The sequence below is a fragment of the Pyrgilauda ruficollis genome, unplaced genomic scaffold (assembly GCF_017590135.1).
Source record: "Pyrgilauda ruficollis isolate IOZ18807 unplaced genomic scaffold, ASM1759013v1 scaffold78, whole genome shotgun sequence".
Classification (NCBI taxonomy): domain Eukaryota; kingdom Metazoa; phylum Chordata; class Aves; order Passeriformes; family Passeridae; genus Pyrgilauda; species Pyrgilauda ruficollis.
The window spans coordinates 1,007,767-1,027,471 of record NW_024529710.1 but is presented as its reverse complement, the minus strand read 5'-3'; the positions used below and the strand labels follow the sequence as shown (position 1 = coordinate 1,027,471).

Sequence of the window (19,705 nt, the reverse complement as noted above, 5' to 3'; positions counted from 1 at the left end):
ACTTACATTCCAGCTTTGGTCAGATGAAGTGACACCAAGAATTGGTGTCCAATCTTTTGGCAGTCATCTTAGTTTGTTTCTAACTTTCAAATGTCATTTCAGAAAGTGATAATTGCCCATACACACCTTTATCTTCTTAAGAGACTCGCACCTGTTAACACATCATACTTCTCCATGCATACATACTTTTCATCATACACTCACAGTGTGAGATTTAAATGGTACTTAACCTCAACCCTATCAACAATTGTCAGTTAAAGGTATGCTCTCCGAAATGTCGAGGAAACAAATACACTTCTGTAAATAGAATATTTGCAAAATGGCTGGACCTGGTCAACACAATGTATTTTCTTTCCTTCCACCCTCTTCTACCCTATATCTCATTTACAGTTGACTTCAAAATAGGATATTAGTTGTAGACCTTGAAATTGTTTCCTTAAACCTCTAAAACTCCTCGAGTGGAACAAATGAGGCTCCAGATTCCAATCATTCCTTTGCTCAAATAATGTTTGTTGGTAAACCGGCACTCTGGTTTCTTTCAGTAGGAGTACAATAAAAATTCCTGAGACTTCACTTATCTTGCCACATATCATAAACTTTACTTGCAGAGAAAGCAAGATAATGAATATTCAGAAGTTTCTACAGGCATACTCCTTAATAACTCCTTATACACCTGCATCTTCACTCACACAGATGTTTGCACAACCGTGCAATTTCTATTTCTGTGCAATTCCTCACAGTATGAAGTGGCTTGGAGGCTCCATGCAATGCATGAAACCACACATATATCAGTGCACACATTCTGTGGCAGAGCAGCTCCACTTTGCTACCACCTTCATTAGTTCTCTACGTGCCAAGCACATGAGCAAAGCTGTCCCTCATTTATTACACACATGCCAAGTCACTGCACTGTGTGGCCATGACTAGCCACGTACTTTCCGCAACTACTGTCTACAACACGCACAAAAAGAATACAGCAGAACCTTTTCCATACTGTCTACAAAGCTTTTGGGAAGCTCTCACACTTCTTAGTTTTTAAGACACTATCTGAGGATCTTTGAGAAAAAAATGCATGCTGCAGTAACAACATCTAAATAGCAAAACCCCATCTAAAGTACTCTCGCCTCCTAACTTTGAAAAATCAACTAATACTGTCAAAATTAGGTTTATCTGCCTGCTTCTTACATTCCTTGCTTAAAGATCAGAACAGGAAGGGGCGGGGGATATGCTTTGCTAGGTTATCCTGTTGCTAACACCATATAAAACAAAGCAACTTTATTAAACAGGATACCTTGAGGGCAAGAAGGAAACATAAACAAGCAAACAATCCCCACTCTGACAAAACTACTTCTATACAGCCTTTTGCTTGTCAGGCATTTAAAAAGAAGGTTTTAGAACAGTGCTAATATGACATATTTTCACTACTTAAAAGATGTTTTTCCTGCTTTAAAGATCACTGTCTAAATCTCATGAATGAATCAAGAAATTGCAATAAAACTCAGGTTTCAACAACCAGTAGTGTGAAACCCAAGAATGAAAATAGAAGTCTCTATGGAAGTTCTCACTCCATACTTAGGTGGCTTCACGCCCATTTTCTTAATTATTCTGGTGACTGAAAATTTCAAGAGTAACAAAGAAAACCTTGACAGAAAAATACTCAGTTGTTCTCTACAGGCTCACAATTTGCATGCTACACAATTATTTTCTAAATTTGATTCAGTATGTTACAAAATCAGAAGTAAAACACAGTTAACTCCTGTTAAGGATGTAACATTTTACAATTCTAGTCCCATGTCTGTTACAGCTTATGCCTTTTTAAGAACTGGATGATTTACTTGTAAGATAGGCATGAAATTTTTCTGAAACACAGCAATGCCTCCCCAGTGCTAGCGGTTCAGATTATGAGGAACTGAGAAATCAAACACTCAAAGTTAGCATTTTGAAGTTGGATATATTGTAAACTCTAGAGCAAGGAATGAGTATTGCGCAGTGAGCTTTTCTTGATCAGCAAGTACCCCAGTATTCTGATTTGTGACTCCTAAAATTATGACATTTGTTGCTTCCTTACAATCTCTTTCTGACTAAGTCCAGAACTGACATATCAAATTCATATTCTCACGGAGGCTTAACTTTGATTTGCCTGTTACACCCCAGCACAGAAGACATACTCTCAAGGGCAGGGCGATTCCTTTTGTTGATCTGTCTCTGTTTGTTCACTGACAGCTGGCACACTCCTCCAGCTCACTGCAGCCCCGAGCATTGTGCTGAGCTGAAGCACTGGGAGCAAACCTGAAGGGCTTGTGTGGGCACCTGTGAGCCTGGAAAGCTCTTCCTGGTTACAGGACACCCAAGGGCGCAGAAGTCTTGCGCTACACAGCCACTCTCTGCATGCAGGACTTGTGACCTCCAGGACAGTGACACTGACTCCCTGCCTTAGATCTAAAGCTTTCTAATGACAAATCCAAGCTAAAGATTGTAAAGAATAATCTCTGATTACGTGTTTATTCTTAAAAAGGCATTTCTAATTCTATGGCCTGTAAAGTGCTACATTTCCCTTTATTCTGGTAGTTCTGCGATCACTAATACTTTTTCAATCTGCTGACTTTTTATTAAAACACACAGTTTACATATCAGTATGTCTGGAGAAAACTGACATTAACTGCACCTCTTAAAAGGCAAACAAACGCTTAGCAGTATATTTTAGAGCTCTGGAATTTCATACATCTTCCCAGTCTGCTAAACAAATGATTTCTACAGGAATCAAGTTAACACAAATATCAGGTATGAATCTGTTGCACCACCATGGAAAGAAAAAGCAATTATGTTGAAAGCAAAAAGGTGTATTGGTGCTGTGATGTTACTGAAGACACACTAAAACTTCTCTTACACTGTCAGTTGCTTCTTTAAAGAACAAGTTGAAGCAGGAAAATTCTGCTGTTCTTTTCCAAATTATTGGTTAGAAAGAAAGAAAGAAAAAAATCATAGTGGCCTACAGCTTCTAGTCAGGTAATTATGTAATATTAACATATTAGCAATCTCATGGGAAATTGTTCCTGCAAAGCCTGAACTGCACCCCAAGCCTAGCTGCAATTAATGAGGCCTCAAAATATAAGCAGTATTTCACATTTAGTTCCCTCCTTTTTCATAGGATTAAGATTTCATAGGATTAAGATGAATCACAGAACCATAGAATGGTCTGGGTTGAAATGGACTTTAGATATCATCCCGTTCCAGCCTCCCTTCCATGGGAACACCTTCTACCAGCCCAGGTTTCTCAGGGCACCACCCAACCTGGCCTTGAACCCTGTCAGGGATGGGGCATTCACAACTTCTCTAGGCAGCCTGTGCCAGTGTCTCACCAGCCTCACATGGCATCGCTTGCAGTACTGCTGCACTTGTCAGAGCACACGTGCCAGATGAAGAGCACAACAGAGGCTGAAGAACACACTTCACAGCAACAGCTCTGCCACCCTTTGGTTTTGCTCTTTGCTCAGAGTGGCAGAACAGTGTAGAGCTCACATTGAAAAGACAAGGCAATTACTCATTCTGAACCAGAAATTCATCAGAGCGATGAGTGGTGAAACACCGATTTTCTGTTCCCATGTAAACTTCCTGAACTCTGAATACAACTTATTTTAGAATGGATGATTCACATGAAAACAAAAACGCAGAGGATTATAATGCTGAACAACTCTGTTGCATCTTAAGGCTTTAATACCTTAGTTACAATATCAATTAATAACATTTCTAGAAATTCTAAGTATAAAGAAATTAAGATTTTTAAAATAATACATTGTTTAAAATTTAAAGTGAAACACCAATAAGGTAACTTTCTTCACTCGAAGGTTTATTCCACAGTGGCTGGTCTAATGCAAAAACTGAAATTCTTATTGCTCATTGTTAAATATCAGTCACAAAGGCAGGAAGTTCATTGCATTAATGATTAGTGGGCAAAACACATCTTATTACAGTGTCACCCATTTTTCTTACTAAAGCAGTATTAGCTTTTCAGTGAGAAATATACAGAGCAGGAAAGGATGAAAGGTAAACTAAGACACCAATTTTCCCTCTGAGCTTTTCACATTTATCGATATGGAACAGGTTAGACAGCATTTACCTTAACTGATGCAAACAGGAATATGCACTATGTGCATATGTGGAGAGTCAGAATAAAACTACTTATTAAATACAAAGCTTGAGAACAGTCTGGTCTTTTTAAAAAGGCATCCTTTTAAGGGTGAATTTTCTGTATCCTTTGGCTGTATACTGTTCACTGTGGCTTTACACAGGAAATGTGGTAACAACGCTCTTTGACAATCACTTGAAACAAAACCACAGGAAGAGAAAAAAAAAATACAGGTGTTAGCATCTGAATTTAACTAGGCTTGCTCCAAAGCTCAGACTACTATTTAAGATGAATGGGGAAAAAATGTTGGGGGGGCGGGGATAAAAAGGCAAATCATGAACAAAAATCATGCCATGCCATGGTATGTCCCGACACAATATGCTGTAGCATAACAAGCACATGCAGGCATAAAGTGATGATCAAGCCCACTACTAGTATTTTAGTCTCAAGTACTTCATAAGAAAAAACCTTCCAGTTGTTCTTACTATAGGAGATTCATCCCACAAAATATATGCGTTTTTTGATTTGGTTTTTTATGCCTTAAAGGCTTTGAAAAACTATAATTTCTTTCAATGCTGCAAGATGTAAGTAGAAAATTATAATTTCTGAATGATAAATTTCTATTACAGCCCACTATTTCCTCTTGATGACGACTAAATTAAGTCATATGGCAACCAGAAATGAGGGATGGAGAGGACTAAGGCATGTCCAAATCAAGAGAGTCTGTGCTCATGCACACTTACATACACTTACAGCTGTAGCAACCAGAGGACACTCTCCAGCTCTCAAAGGAAGTGAGAGATGTTTCCATTTGCCAGCCTAATTTTTTGAAACAAACCATCTACAAGAAGCAAAAGGTTTTAAACAAAGACAGCCTACAGAGAAAGCTGCTTCCGTTAATGAATTTTGTATCAAAAACTTTATCTCATCAGGGCACTGAACTTACAGAAGCACTCCTCCTCCATTCCCCACTACAAGAACAGACACTTCTGGGCACTTTGACACTGATTTAATGCAGCAATTATGTTCTGCACTTTCAAATCCTGAGAAGCTTGAGCTGCAAACAACTCTTGCCACACAAAAAACAACATTCACCATCAACACAGCCTGAATAAGGATGAAATCCTTTTTTCATTTCCTCATAATCTTCCCATATCAATTCTGCCTTCGTGCCTTAGTGCCTCCCAAGTCCCTTAGGGTTTAGTTTCAATACATTTAACAATCTTCTTAGAAGTCTGAGTTAGACTTTCTTGCATGCACGTGTCCTGACTCTGTAAAAAGGTTATTTTATTCATGTCTTTGTGACAGAGTTTTTCACATTATTACTGAAGTGGTAAGGTAAGGTTATAGGGCTTTATTTTGGGATTCTTGGTCACTTGGAGTAAGTTCTTATTTTTCGCCCTTATTAATACCAAAATGGTTTTCCCGAGTGCATTTCCTTAAGCAACTTAGAAATAGTTTGTACTTCAAACCAAGCTCAACACAAACTAATAGCCATAAACAATTACTAGTATAAGAGCAATTTGCTTCTGAGTTTAAGGTTTGAAAGACTGTTGAAAACATGGCAATAGTATGAAGGTACTATTTACAGCTTACTTAAAGGAGACAGATGGGGTGATTTTTTTGAATTCTAGTTGTTGCTAATAGTACAGAATCTAGCTTCAGGAACAACCACATCTTTCACTGAACATCTCCAGTTTTTGTGCTTTCAGTTTGTAGGAAGCCACCACAAGCTCCCCTGCAATAAATGTATCCACCTGCAATAATACATGGAAGGGCAGCAAAAGATACAGGAAGGAAACCCCAGCAAGTTTCTAAGGAGAAATACTAGGTTTTCCTTATCAGGTTACTGATAGCATGAGAGGGAGCTGTAAAGAGGGGGACAGCAGGAAAGCACACAATTCTGTCAAGGAACAGTACAGCTCATCAAGTGTGACAGTAAACACATTTGCAAGTGCCAGCTGTGACCTTAAAGCAGAAAGGCTTTAAACATTATTACTCTTTTTTTTTTTTTTTTTTTACATTCCCATCTGCAACTGCCCGAGTTTTATTTTGTAGCCCTTCACTTACATTTATTTATTTCATGTGATAGATTCAACCCTTGAAAGGTCCTTACTATTCTGGGCACAGAAACAACAAATGAGACAGTACCACCTAGTCATATTAAAATTCTTCACGTCCAGTTCTTTTCAAAGCTTCCTCCTGTCTTTAATTAACAACTACATTTGATATATATGGGTTCAATGCATCTTTCTGAAACAGTAAATTCATAGCTCACACTATTCCCCACAATTACATGCCCACAGCAACCTACTTCTCTTGAAACCACAGCACTAACAGTTCTACAAAAATTTAGAAAGACTAATAAAAAATAATTAATGCAAATTTTTAAACTAAACAACAGGAAGGCAAACCACAGGCTTAATAAATATGTTCTGTCCTACCTAAGACACAGTCTAGGCATATTTTGCCCTACCTCCAAAAAGAGCCAGCTAAGAACAAGTGAGAATTCATCCCAATGGTTTAGAAAATCTGATTTCATACTGACTTCCTATTTGCATGAAAAAAATGCTGTTAGACAAAGTTTTAATTGGTCAATAACATTTTCTTCTTAAGTGGCAAGTCCTATAGAAGGAAAAACAATGCTTTTCTCAGCTAGCCCTCCTCATTACTTCTAACAGGTAGCAGCAGTCAGGGAGGAAAAAAATGAACAGGTCAAAGTAATGGTTCAAGGCAAACCATCAACAATGTACCACTTCTGTAAAGAATGGAGAGAAAGAAACCCCCAAACAAAGTAACATTCCTGAAGAATGCCCAGTTATTATTATTATTGCCCTTTTCTACAGAAACAATGGGGGAATCCTCAACACTGGCATCCAGGGAGACCATCACTTTAAAAACAGTGCAGCCATTAGAGAGAATGGAACAGTCTATGCTCACAACATACTACATGGCAGATACTGAAGGGATACTTCAGGATACTGAAGGGATACTCACCTGTTCTTACTATGATAGTACATAAAAAGCATTACTCACAGCATTTAAAATGTTCTTTTTTCCACAGGAAACTAACACATCAAAGCAATATCCAAGAAAGTTTGACAGAGGACAGGAGTAAGTGTGAACAAGAGAAGAAAGGCCATTAAAAGTGGAAGAGTTCACAGAGGCAGACTCTTAACAGTACAGTAAGTGTTCCGTATAAAAAAATATATCGCTATGGCACACAAGTATTTCAGATTTTAACCAGCCACTGTAAAACAGCAGTGCAACACAAGTCTGACATTGTACCTAAAGAACTTTTAATGCACTTCATTAAATTATTGCTGCTACTTCTGCTGTCCCAAATGCCTGGTGTGCAGTGCAAATTTATACACTGAGACAAGGTATTCCTATTTTTTTAATTCTAGTTTTGTGCAAAGCATGAGCAAGGTGACAATCCACAAAAGGCTGGCTCCCCAGTCACCAAAACTTTACACCATTTATACATTTCAGCAAAGAAAGAAATCACAGTTCATTGGCTACAAGTTACACAGGTATCTTTAGTTAGTATTACACCTTTTACTGGTTAAATGATTCCCATGCTAAGTAGTTCTCATGCTCAGACTCTCTCCTGAGTCGGTAAGTTTCTTTAGCTCATGGGCTGTGAGTCAGTGGTCCCCGTCTCCCTCTGCCAGAATTACTTTTTACCCAGTTGGAGCTGATCTCAGCACAATTGCTGTATTTGCTTTATTAGTTTCTTCCTTATCATAGGAGTCATGCCAAAGTCCTTGTGGCACATAAATTCTGCTTTGTTTTTGTCCACTGTCAGCAGTACATCCTTCTCCCCAGGATTTGTCAACCTCCCCCTGGGTCTGAGATCACAGAAGAGTGTTGAAGCCTAAATCTTAACAAGGCAATTCTACATAAAAGTAATTTATCTAATACCTGGACATCACCTCCACTTGACCACAAAACAATTATGAGACCAAGTGCAGTAAGCAAAAGCAGTCTCACATTTTGTGGGACTGGACAAGTCAATGTCACTGTTGCCTCATGAAAACTACCCAGGATTCACATGGGGCTATGTGAAAAGTCAGATGAATTATCCTTGTTCATGTCCTCCTTGGCATGCAACAATGCATGCTTCAAATGGCTAGAATGTATCATCAGGATGTCTCTGCTTCAACTTTCAGTTCCACAGCTGGCAAAAAACAAAACAGAAGTAGGTTTTTGTTCAAAGTGCAACAGAACTGGGTATTTTTAATCTGCTGTCATTTAAGGCCTTACCAGTCATTAATATTTGTTCTCTAGCCATTCTATAATGTCTCTATTATTAGCTCATTTAGATGACTTTAACTCTGTATATGCATCCACATGCAGGCACATGGAAGATGGCTTAAAGAAACTTAAAAGTTAAGACAAATCACATTTTCAAAGATACTTTGGGTCACTCTAGAGCAGAAGTGCAATTTAGGACTTCTGGAGTGGGTATTCACAGAAGCTGCAGGCCTGTGAGCTCATGCAGTCATTTTTTCAAGTGTACCGATTCCCAAGAAGCAATACATTTTCTTGTTACTGCCCAGTGTATTGTACTCTCAGAACTCACTTAAATGACCTCTCTGCAGCTTAATACAGGTGACATCTCTTGGCTTCAACGTCTACCTCTGTTACTGTTTGCTCATTTGAAGAGCACTCACACACAAGTCTAAATTAGGCTTTGACTGGTCTGAAGTGGTATCAGTTTTTCCTGACTAGACACTTGAAAACAGTATAGTGAACACTCAGTTTATTTTACATGCAGTCCATCTTCGGACAGAAAATGGTGCAGAAATATCACCCAAGTTCGGCAGAAAAAGCAGGATGTAACTGGGGCAAATGGCAGAGCCAGAAAGCAAAGAAATTTTAGAACTTGTGAGAGGTGGCAAGTGCTAACTGGGCCTGTTTAGATTTCACCCAAAAGACAAGCAGGGGGAGCAGCACCAGTAGACTCACAAAGCAAATAAAGAATGCTCTAGTCAGAAACCCGCATTCATGTAAAAATCCTTACCATAACATTATGTGTGGTTTCAGACCAGACCGTGAGGAGAAGAAGAAAACTGGTAAAATATTTGGCTTTTTCCTATTCTCCATCAACAGCGGGAGATTAGCTAGCACATTATTGTGTAACACACAGCACAAAGTGATGCCTAGACAGGAGGGTAAGGTTTCATCTTTTTCTAGCAGTATAGAGCAGTAAATGCTTTTTTCTCCTGCATCCAGACATTTCTTAAAGTCACTTAAGGTAAAGGAAAATCCAGACATACCTATAGCAACAAAGAAATCTGGTCCAAGTACCATAATTTAAGTATTCAATAATGCAGGTAAGAGTGTCCTAATTCTGTAACACTTGAACAAGTGCAATGAAAACAATGAACTGAAATACAGCACACAAAGAAGCTCCTACACTTCCACAGCACAGAAAACCCCTTTCAGCCACTTCTACACACAAGAAACCCGCTAAATACTGTGACTGCGTGTGCATGTCCATACGAAGCCACACACACAACCTACAATTAGTAACTGCAGCAATCATAAAGTATTTCACCCCTATGGCTAAGGCTCTCATGCTATACCCAGCAAGTATGAAAACCACCAACCAGAAAGCTAACAAGATTTTGCCCCTACAAACTTCAGACAGCCAGCTGGTGCTAAGGAGAACAACTACAAACAGAAAAAAAGTTTCTAGGGATACCTGGTAAAAAACCCCAACATTTATTAGAGTTGTAGTCAGTATAAAATAACATTTTCCAAGTCAATAGCACATTTTGGTTTTTTTGCTGGAAGCATCACTCATTTTTCAAAAGAGAATGAAATTCAGAAAACGGAGAAAAATCGGAAACTCTTCAGATTTTTTTATACACACAGTTGCTCTCACTAAGGCATTACACATACACAGAGTTATACCTCCTTACTAGCAATAATACCAGTACCCACACAGGGTTGTTTATCATAAAAGAAATACTGTAATTTCCAAAATATCTTCTTTTGTAACTTCAAATTACAAATTTTGTAATCTTCAAATTTCAGCTTGATTCAGATGAAGCACATTAATAAAATGCATATTAATTAAAAGGAATTACTGTTCTTTGCTTCCCCCTTTCCCAAACTGAAATTCACTGCAAATGATCCTTAATATTGAATTGGAGTATTTACTTTACTCTTTAAAATACTTGACCACAGAGAGCTCTTGCAGCTTACACTGATAAAAATGTTTACCTCCACAGAGTATGAAAAAAATGCAACTACAAACAAAATCTTGAAAATCCTCACTGAGTTGCATTTTGTGATAGATAGATAGATGCTTACTCATTTTTTGATTGGAGATCTTGTTGTTTGGCAAGTCTGTGATGGATGAACCCATTCTGAGTGAAGAGTGCTTTGATCCAGACAGACATCATCAGGTCTGACTGAAGTCAGTCCTGCTGTGCAGAACTCTGCTAGGCCATATCTTCACAGGAACTAAGGAATCTAGGCCATGTCCTACCACGAGCTAACAGAACCAGCCTGCACTGACTGTGATGGGGTCATTCCCTCAGCCTTATCTTCTCCAAGCTGAACAAACCAAGTCACCTTAACCACTCTTCAGAAGTCTTGCCCTCGAGACCTACCACCATTTTGGTCACCCTTCCCTCTCCAATAACTTTAGACATAAAGATATTTAGATATTTTAATAGTGTAACCCAGAACTGGCCCCAGCACTCAAGGCGAGGCAGCCCCAGTGCAGAGCAGAGTGAGACAATCCACTCTCTTGCCCGCTGCTGATGCTGTGCCTGATGCACCCCAGGACAGAGTTGGCCCTCCTGGCTGCAAGGGCACTGCTCACTCATGTTTGTATTTAAATTGCGAGAAAAACCAATCCCCAGATCTCTTTCCAACTCTCTTTCTGGATGGCTGCTTTTCAGACTCTTGCTCCCCAGTTTGTATATTCAAGCAGCATTACTTTAGATCAGATGCAGAATCTGGCATTTGCTCATTTTATATTCCATACGGCTGGTGATTGCCCAGCTCTCTAGTCTATCCTGATCTCTCTGCAGGGCCTCTCTACCCTCAAGGGAATCCACAGCTCCTCTTAAGTTAGTATAATTGGTAAAGTTACTTCATGTAGGACAACTTACTTAATATCTACATTCAGAGACCATTTCTTAAAACACTAAAGAGCACTGTCCCTAAGATGTAGCCCCATGGAACCCCACTAGTCACAGGTCACATCAGTCTGATGTCACCCCATTCACTGTAGCCCTTTGTGCCTGACCCATGAGCCAGCTGCTCACCCACCACGTGATGTGTTTGTCTAGCTGTGGGCTGGACATTTTCTCCAGAAGGGTCCTGAGAGACAGTATCAAAAGCTTTAAAGAAATCCAAAAAAGATTACATCAACTGGCTTTGCTTGGTCAGCTGGGTAGGTTACCTTGTAAAAGAAAATTAAGTTTGGTAAACAGGTCTTTCCCCTCATGCTGGTTGTGACCAATGACTGCGTTGTCCTTATGATGTTTTTCAAAAACTCCCATACCAAGCGCTGAAGTGAGACTGACAGGCCTATAATTACCAGTCCTTCTCACCTTTCATGAAAATTGGGTTAAATCACTGCTTAGTTTGCATTCAATTACTGCTTGATTGATTACCATTTAATTTCCATTCAATCACTGATTAATAGTAATTTGATCATCATGTAATCACTAATAAAAGCCTTTTAGTTAACACTATAACCACAACTTCTCTTAGTTCACCTGCCACTTGGCATCTTATACATTGGACAATATGAATAGCTTTACCAAATTAAGTTCAATAATAAGTTATTAAAATTTAGACAAGCAAAATAGGAAACCAGGTAGTGATGTCTAGCTTTGAGCCCAAAAGACACTATGACATCTCTCCTACATATGCGGAAAAATAACTAAGTACATACAGTCAGCTTAAAAGAAAAACACATGGTGCACAAATTTTCAACACTTCAATGCAATTTCATTGAAGATACCAGAATTATTGACCTAGTTAAGAAACAAAGTGCTATACAAAAAAGAGTATTTCAAAATGTTCCATAAACATTTTAACAAAGTACACATTCTCAGCAGAACAGTTACTGCTGTTCTGCAATCTGAACCCAAAGGAAACTAGATGGTCTCCTCAGAAATGTGCTGCCTATCTTGCCAAGGAACACTGACTTGTGTTCCCTGCGTACCCACAAAAAGGTCGTTACTGTTAAAAATGTCAGTTTGGGAAATGTCCTGTGGGCAGTATCTCAGTGGCAGGGCAGAACTCACCTGGAGTTCTACAGCCAGTGAAAGCCACTGCAAACCTCGAACGATTTGACTTTCGCAGGAAACACCCACATAACACAGTGGTGTATGACTTACCTACACTGACAGGTATCCAGGGAAAAGAAACCTAAAATAAACCCGTCAAGGCTACAAGTCGTTTTTCCTGCAAGCTTTAAATTAGCTTGTTCATACCAGTAAATCTTAAACAGATTCATTTCAGCTCCCGAAACCGAAAGCTGCTGACAAAGCCATAAACAGCTTGTTCACTAAATATGGAAGAAATCTTATGTCCCTCAATTCTTAGCTTCTCACTATAAGGAAGTAAATAGGTAATGTGAAAAGCATACTCTGACACCAAATAACCACAGGATGACACTATTTGAACTCCGCAGGGAACTCCTAGTTATAGTAACAACTCTAAATAGTACTGTCATATAGCAGACAAAAATACAAGCAACATCCTCTTAAAAAACAGGCATATTCACAGATAGGATATAATTTGATAGCTGTAAATTCAGTCTGTCAACAATAAACTGCAGATTAACCCATGTCACAAACTCTCCTATCTTATCCAAGAGCCTACTAACCAATGTGTTTAAACATGCTTGAAACATGCTTCATTGCATAAAAGACTGCTCTTTTACATTCTCAGTTTTGGGGATGTTTCTCATAAAAACAAAAAATCAACCAAACCTCCATTTTTTAAACTGCCAAAACCACATTCCTATGAAATAAGTTGTGAAAAATATAATTTATCAACTGAAGAACCCTCTGTTCTCTGTGATGCAAAGTATTTTCTATAAGTCACATTAATAAGCATGAGAGGACTGAGACATTATACCTGGACACTTCTTGTTTTGTTCCTCAGAACACAACTAGACAAACTTTTCAGGACACATCTGGATTCAGCACATGGTCTCTTGCCTGCCCTCAAAATAACAACTTTCTTGGTTGTGTCTATTTCACCATTAGCTTGGAAGTGTTCTGTGAAACAGAAGCATTTGGTTTGCTTAAGATCTGGGCAGGGGACAACAACCAGACCAGCAGGTACACTGGCAAGATCTGGAGCAGGTTCTTGGCCAAGGGTGCAGCCACTGGGCATCCAGCAGGCTCCAGATTCACCCAGGAGGCAAGCCCAGGGTCAGGGACTTCACACAGCCTTCCAACCCCGTACAGCCTCGTGGATGTTATCTACCTCTGCAAGCACCCTCAGTCCCTCAGTGCAGGTAGCTGATGTTTTTAAAAGCTGAAGGAGAAAACAGATGGATATGTAGATTACTAAGGTTTTATTTTTCTCCCCACAAACAAAACCTGATTCACCTGAATTACATTTACATGTTCATTCTGACTGCAGAAGTACTTCAGCCAGCTGGCTCTGATGCAGTCATGCATCTGCTGTTAATTCTCTTCCTTAAAAATTAATTTTGTTTGCTCTTAAGCACATTTTGCACCAACAACACCCTATTTTTTTTCCCAATCCATTCCAGATTAAGCTCACGTCACACAATATAAATAATACTCATGGGAGGCAAACATGACATTTGCAAAGTTGAGTCATGACAGCTACTAAACACAACCTCTTTTAAAGAGAATTTAAATAACACAATTTAAAAAAAAAAATCAATTAATCAGGGGACTGTAAAGGTAAACTGTTAACCTTATTGTTGGTAGAAGATGTTTTCTGTATACTATAACTTAACTCACAACAAAGTTACCTGCTTCTCAATTAAATTCAGTTAGAAGAACACTACTTCAATATCCTGCTACCCAGTGTTCAGAAATGGATCATTTGAATGCAGAGTCAAACACAGTGCTTTTGCTATCCAGAGTCCCCAATATCTTTAAATGAAAATTAACAAGGTGCCCAGCTCTTCTTATCAGGTTCATGTTCTTGGACTGATCAGAGAATTCTATTCTGAATTAGCAGGTAGCTATCACAACAACATAAGATGTTCCCAAACAATCTTAAGCACACCAAAGAGCCCACAAAGAACCACATCACAATCCTCCCTGCCTCCAAATAAGGGTATTTATTTAGCTCAAGGCCAGACAGCATTTTCTGCTTAATTCCTTTAGCTTTCAGTTACTCATGTTCCCACACAAAAACTTCTGCCTTTGAATGTTTGTTCTTAATATAATTCACAGATTAGAGACCAATTGATTAACTAAGACATCAGAAAACATTCTGAAAAGGAGGCAAAAAGAAGGCAATGCAGAACACACTGGATACGAGGCTAGCTCTGCCCGTGGTTAGAGGCACTATGCCCACAGAAGAGGTAGGTGTTTAGCTGTCTGAGATGTGATTTCATGCACAATCATTGCGCTACGCTCCATCCACATCCCATGATGGCACCTCTGGAGATGCCAGGTGTGGCTACATGTGAGGGAGGTCACTTGCACAAGCAGAGCAGAGTTAGCTACAGCAGACAGAATTCTGGAGCAGACTACAGAAAGTGAGTCTGGACCAGTTGCTGCTGCAACTCCCACAGACAGGCATGACCCAGACTGGCCAAGCCTCAGAGCATGGCCCCTCCCAAAATTCCTCCCTGCCCCTCACACATTCTTGTACATCAACCCCTTCGTGGCCATCCCGTAGTGTTGACAGCTGGGCATCCAGGGCTAAATCTAACTTTGTTTTTAAGATGTGATAATTGCAAAGCAGAGTCATCACATATGGCCTAGCTAAAAATTAGTTCAGACAAGTTTTTTCTCCTGAAAAATGCGGTGTATTGCTATCCAGCACAAAGAAATCAGAGCTGCATCACATCAAAACTAAAATAACTATTTCCATGTAATTGTAACAACAACAACAAAAATAAGTACTTAAGAGATTTTGAGTTTGGCCTCAGTAAAAGCTTTACAATAGCACTGTGCTCATAAGCGGCTTCCATTGTAAAATACAGAGTTACTTGTCAATAGCTACTACATAGCACAAACCACTCAGAACATGTTGCTAAGTCAAACACCTTGCACTACATTTGTCTGTCAATTCCACAGAAAAGACACTGCTGCTCTGAAGGGAAACAGAGGTGCCCAAGCTGAGCATAGATGTGAACTTCTAATTTAGTTGACGCTTGCTAGAAAGTCCTCTGCAAACAGAGTATTTTTAATCACTGCAAACAATGAAAAGACTAGTACAGTGTTTTCAACAATAAATAAAAAAATCAAAGTTAAGTTACAAAGGATAAACATGAGATCAAGTTATCTAGCTTATTCAGCAAACATAAGAGGTTTTTATTTGCATGGTCATGCTTTCAGATGAAAGATGGAAGCATAAAACACAATTTTAATTACAAAAATAATTATTATGTCCAAAACACAAATGACATTGTTGATATAACTGGATTGTTACTTTCTAAGGCAGGTTTGCAAAGTAGCACTTTTGTACTCTGACACGCAGACTCCAGGCCCCCATTACTACTCTAACACAGACTTAATCAATTTATCCATTAAATCAAGTTAAATAGTATAAGGGAAAAAACAGAAAGCTATTACCAAAATACATTTCCTGGAGCTTTTTTCTAAATTGTACAACAGTCTCAATAGGCAAGTAGTGGAAGTATCAGCCCACTATTCAGTGGGGGAAGAAATGAAAAGGTTCTTGATGTCTGTTAAAAAGCTACATTCCCCCCAGAAAAAAAAAAATAAAAATTATTCATTAATGATTCAAAGGCTTCGCCAAAACTTCGAAAAACAGTACCAAGCAGGTAACCAGCCTATAGCTCTTTTCCTGAACAGGCATGATTCATCATCTTAGATCCAGTGACTTCTTTTATAATTTGTGGTATCAATTTTGAGACAGGATTGTCACAGCAAAGGCTGGAGTTACTGTAAAAAAAACATCATGCACATATATAAGGATCTTTGAGTATAATCAATCATCATGAATTCTATTTCTAGTATTTAACACAAATTAGTTTTAATGCTAAAACCAAACAAAGAATAAAACAAGAGGCCCATGGCAGGTATAGGCTTTAAGGAAGTCTCCTGACCTCTCCCTCTTTATATGTGTGGGAAACTACGGCATGCAATGATTGTCTTTTAAGACAGCCAAGAACATTCGTAGTCAACTTTTTTCTAAGCACACACATTTCCACCATTTTAAGGATTTCCATGTGTATCTTCTCACACAGGTAAGGCATTGGAACTGCTCACAGATACTAAAGACAGAGATCCTTTCAACAGACCAACAAATATCTACTAGTTTTAGAAATTCCGTATGTTAATCTTTTACAATTTTATGAACAGACATAACGACAGTAAAATGTTACCTTTTCCTAGAGCAACAGATATATGCCTCAGCAGAAGTTGTTCTATACTCTGCTCACAGAACTCTGCAGTTCATTGAATTGTATGCCTTGAAAAAAAGCCCACTGAATATGCACTGCTGATTAATTTGTGATGTATTTAAAGAGAGCTCTACACGTCTGCCTTGGTATCTGTTTTCATTGAATTCTAGCAATACAACTATAAAGACATATTCAGACAATTTCATTACGAAATCATGTTATTTTTATTACTCAGAACAAACTTAACAAGTGGTCCCCTGGATGTCTGTTAGTAACACACGTTGCTCCTCAATTAACATAATATTAAGAGAAGACCAGGTTCAATCCTTCATTAAGTGGAAAGACTGACTGAAGTAAGGATATATAATATTAATATACTGCAATGGCTGCAGTGTCCATGCAAACTACTTCTCTACTAGATGGGCAAAATTACAGTATCCACATGGTGAGTTCAGAGTATATACTTACCAAGTTTTATGTACTCTTAGTAGCATCATTCCCCTTACGTCAATCTTGTGCATTTATAAAAGCTCTGCAGTATCTTCAGCAGCTCTTTGACAAAACCATCTAACAAACCCCTAATGGATACAGCGAGTTTTTCTTTAGCTAACACTAAAAAAACACATACACACTTAGAGCTGTCCACGCTTACTTGCCAGACACACACCAAGCAAAATGTAAAATATTTGTTCTCTTCGCTACAAATACGCAACAATACAGGACTGCAACTGTGCCAGATAACACTTCATTTCTCACTGTTCATTAATACAAGGGTTTGTGCAAGTCACTAGAATTTTGTATTCTATTTTGAAAGGATTCTCATATGGCATACCAGGATTTTAAAATGCCTCAAGAGTCAAAAGCCTTGTAAGTGAGACAACCTGCACAAGAAAAACAGGTTAAAAAAACCAAAACACAGTTTGGAAAGAAACCTTAGTTACTAATGCTGACCTACGGAAGTTACAAAAAAAAAACTAATAACAACCTGGTTTCTGATAGATATATTTGCTACAACTGCATTTCTTTCCATAACTGCTCTTTGGCAAGCATTATTAAGTTGAAAGTATAACAAACAAATATACAATTAAGTCATTGGTTAATTTGTGGCCACTAACAAGCCTGTACTGCTTTGTATTTATCTGAATGTTCAGTCTTCTTTAATTTGTTTGGGGTTTTTGTCTTATTTTGTAAACTAAGAAGCAGAAAAAACTTCCCTGAAGTTTGAAACTTCATTGTGTAGATAAATGCCAGATTAATTAAAGGTAGCCTGCCTTGGAATTCCTAGTTACAAACAGAAACAGTGATAAGTGGACAGGTGTGCTTCCCATCTGAAAAGGCCTCCACACCACCATTAAACACTACTCTACACAAAGAGACATTAAAGCAAAAATTGAAGATCTTGAACCTCTAGTCCATTTGTATATTTTTTTTAATAGGCATTCAAATGCCATTTGAAAAAGCAAGTGATGCAGTATCCATTAGTGGCCTTAAGCTATTCTAATGATTAAGCCATCCAAGTCTGTAAAATAGGCCCCTTCATTTCCTTACAGTTCACAACCACTTTCTCTCCTGCCCGCTTTCCTTAACTTTTTTGCCCCTCTTTCTCAAAGAATATTTTCTCTACCTCCTCACTTTTAAAGAGGCAATATACAGGAAGGAGGCATCTGAATAGTGTGCATATTGGGGAACTAGTGCATCACTAGCCTTTTACTATTATTTTCACCATGAATGACATTCCAAGTAGACACAGCTTTATTTCAGAATAAATTAACCAAGACTTTGAAGTAATTTTCCCTATTTCACAATTTACCTTGACATTTTTGTCATGAATGCATTCCGTATGTTTTGTTTTTTTAAAAAAATTAATAAATATTGTGTAGTTCTTGTCCATATATCTAGCTTCTGTAGGATGATCAAACTGGTACAGCTCAAATCTCAAAGAAATAAAGATTCTAGAGTGACAGAGGATGCAGAACTCGGGAAAAGTAACCCCCAAACTACTAGGCATATTCCTTAAGATACTTGCACTAGTATGCTGCTGTTAAGGCTGGAACTAATGTTAGAATTGTGGTGCTTCAATCTGCTGGTGCTTCAAACAAATAAAAACATCACCCTCAAGGTGTGTCAAGCTACACAGTTCTCAGTCTCTTAGTGCTTTTCCTTTTGTTCTGTCTCTGTTCTTCCCATTCTGCACTATGAAGCAGGCATGTTAAATCCTGGGGACAGTACGGGTAGGAGCCAAAAGTTAGAAAACGAAATAGAAAGAACAAGCCAAGCAGCCTTTTCATGCTGTGTTCAGCTCTTTATGCAGTGATGGTGAAAAACAGCCATGGAAGGAGAACTAGGTTCTTTTTGCTACTGAATCCTTTCATACTTATGTTCCTACAACTTCTGCTAATAGAGAAGCCTGTGCTTTCTGCTTCTTCTCCATGTCGTCCAGGTCTCCACACTAGCCCAGCACAATCTTCAGACATTTCTCTTACCTACTTCTTGATTTCTCCTCTTTCCCAAGAATATCTGTACTTCTCCATTGAACGCATGTGGCAAGGAAAAATGATCCATTAGATGTTAAATTCTCTACTGTAAGAACAGTATCTACTTACAGCAAGTGTTATCAGTGTGAAATGAAATCTTATTGCTGTAAGATGGCACAGCAATGAAGTTATATTCTTTTCCCCATTGTGGGCACGTCAATTTGGCCATCACATTACCAGGCAGTATTTCCTTATCCACACTGAATGAACACTTTCAAGTACAAAAACCTAAGGCTGGAGACTTTGTTTGATAGGAAGGAAACAGAAAAAATTAGATTATTTGTAAGAAAACATATCTGAAAACAGTATCAACAACTGTGATACAGATCAGAGGCACGCTGCCTCCACGCAATCTCTCTTGCATTATTTCAGTTAGTTACCTCTTGCCAACAGGTAAGGAAGGCAAATCAAATACACAACATACTTGCCTCTAGTTCCCAACCTTCTGACCTAAGCAGAAATCCTAAGCGAAGCCTAAAA

The 19,705-nt window shown here is 38.5% G+C and overlaps 1 protein-coding gene across 2 annotated transcripts in view; it reads right to left on the bottom strand.

Annotated features, from left to right (window-relative positions):
- The window catches only part of CDC42SE2 (CDC42 small effector 2), an 83,224-nt gene that overhangs the window by 34,267 nt on the left and 29,252 nt on the right, over window positions 1-19,705 (bottom strand). The window lies entirely within an intron of this gene.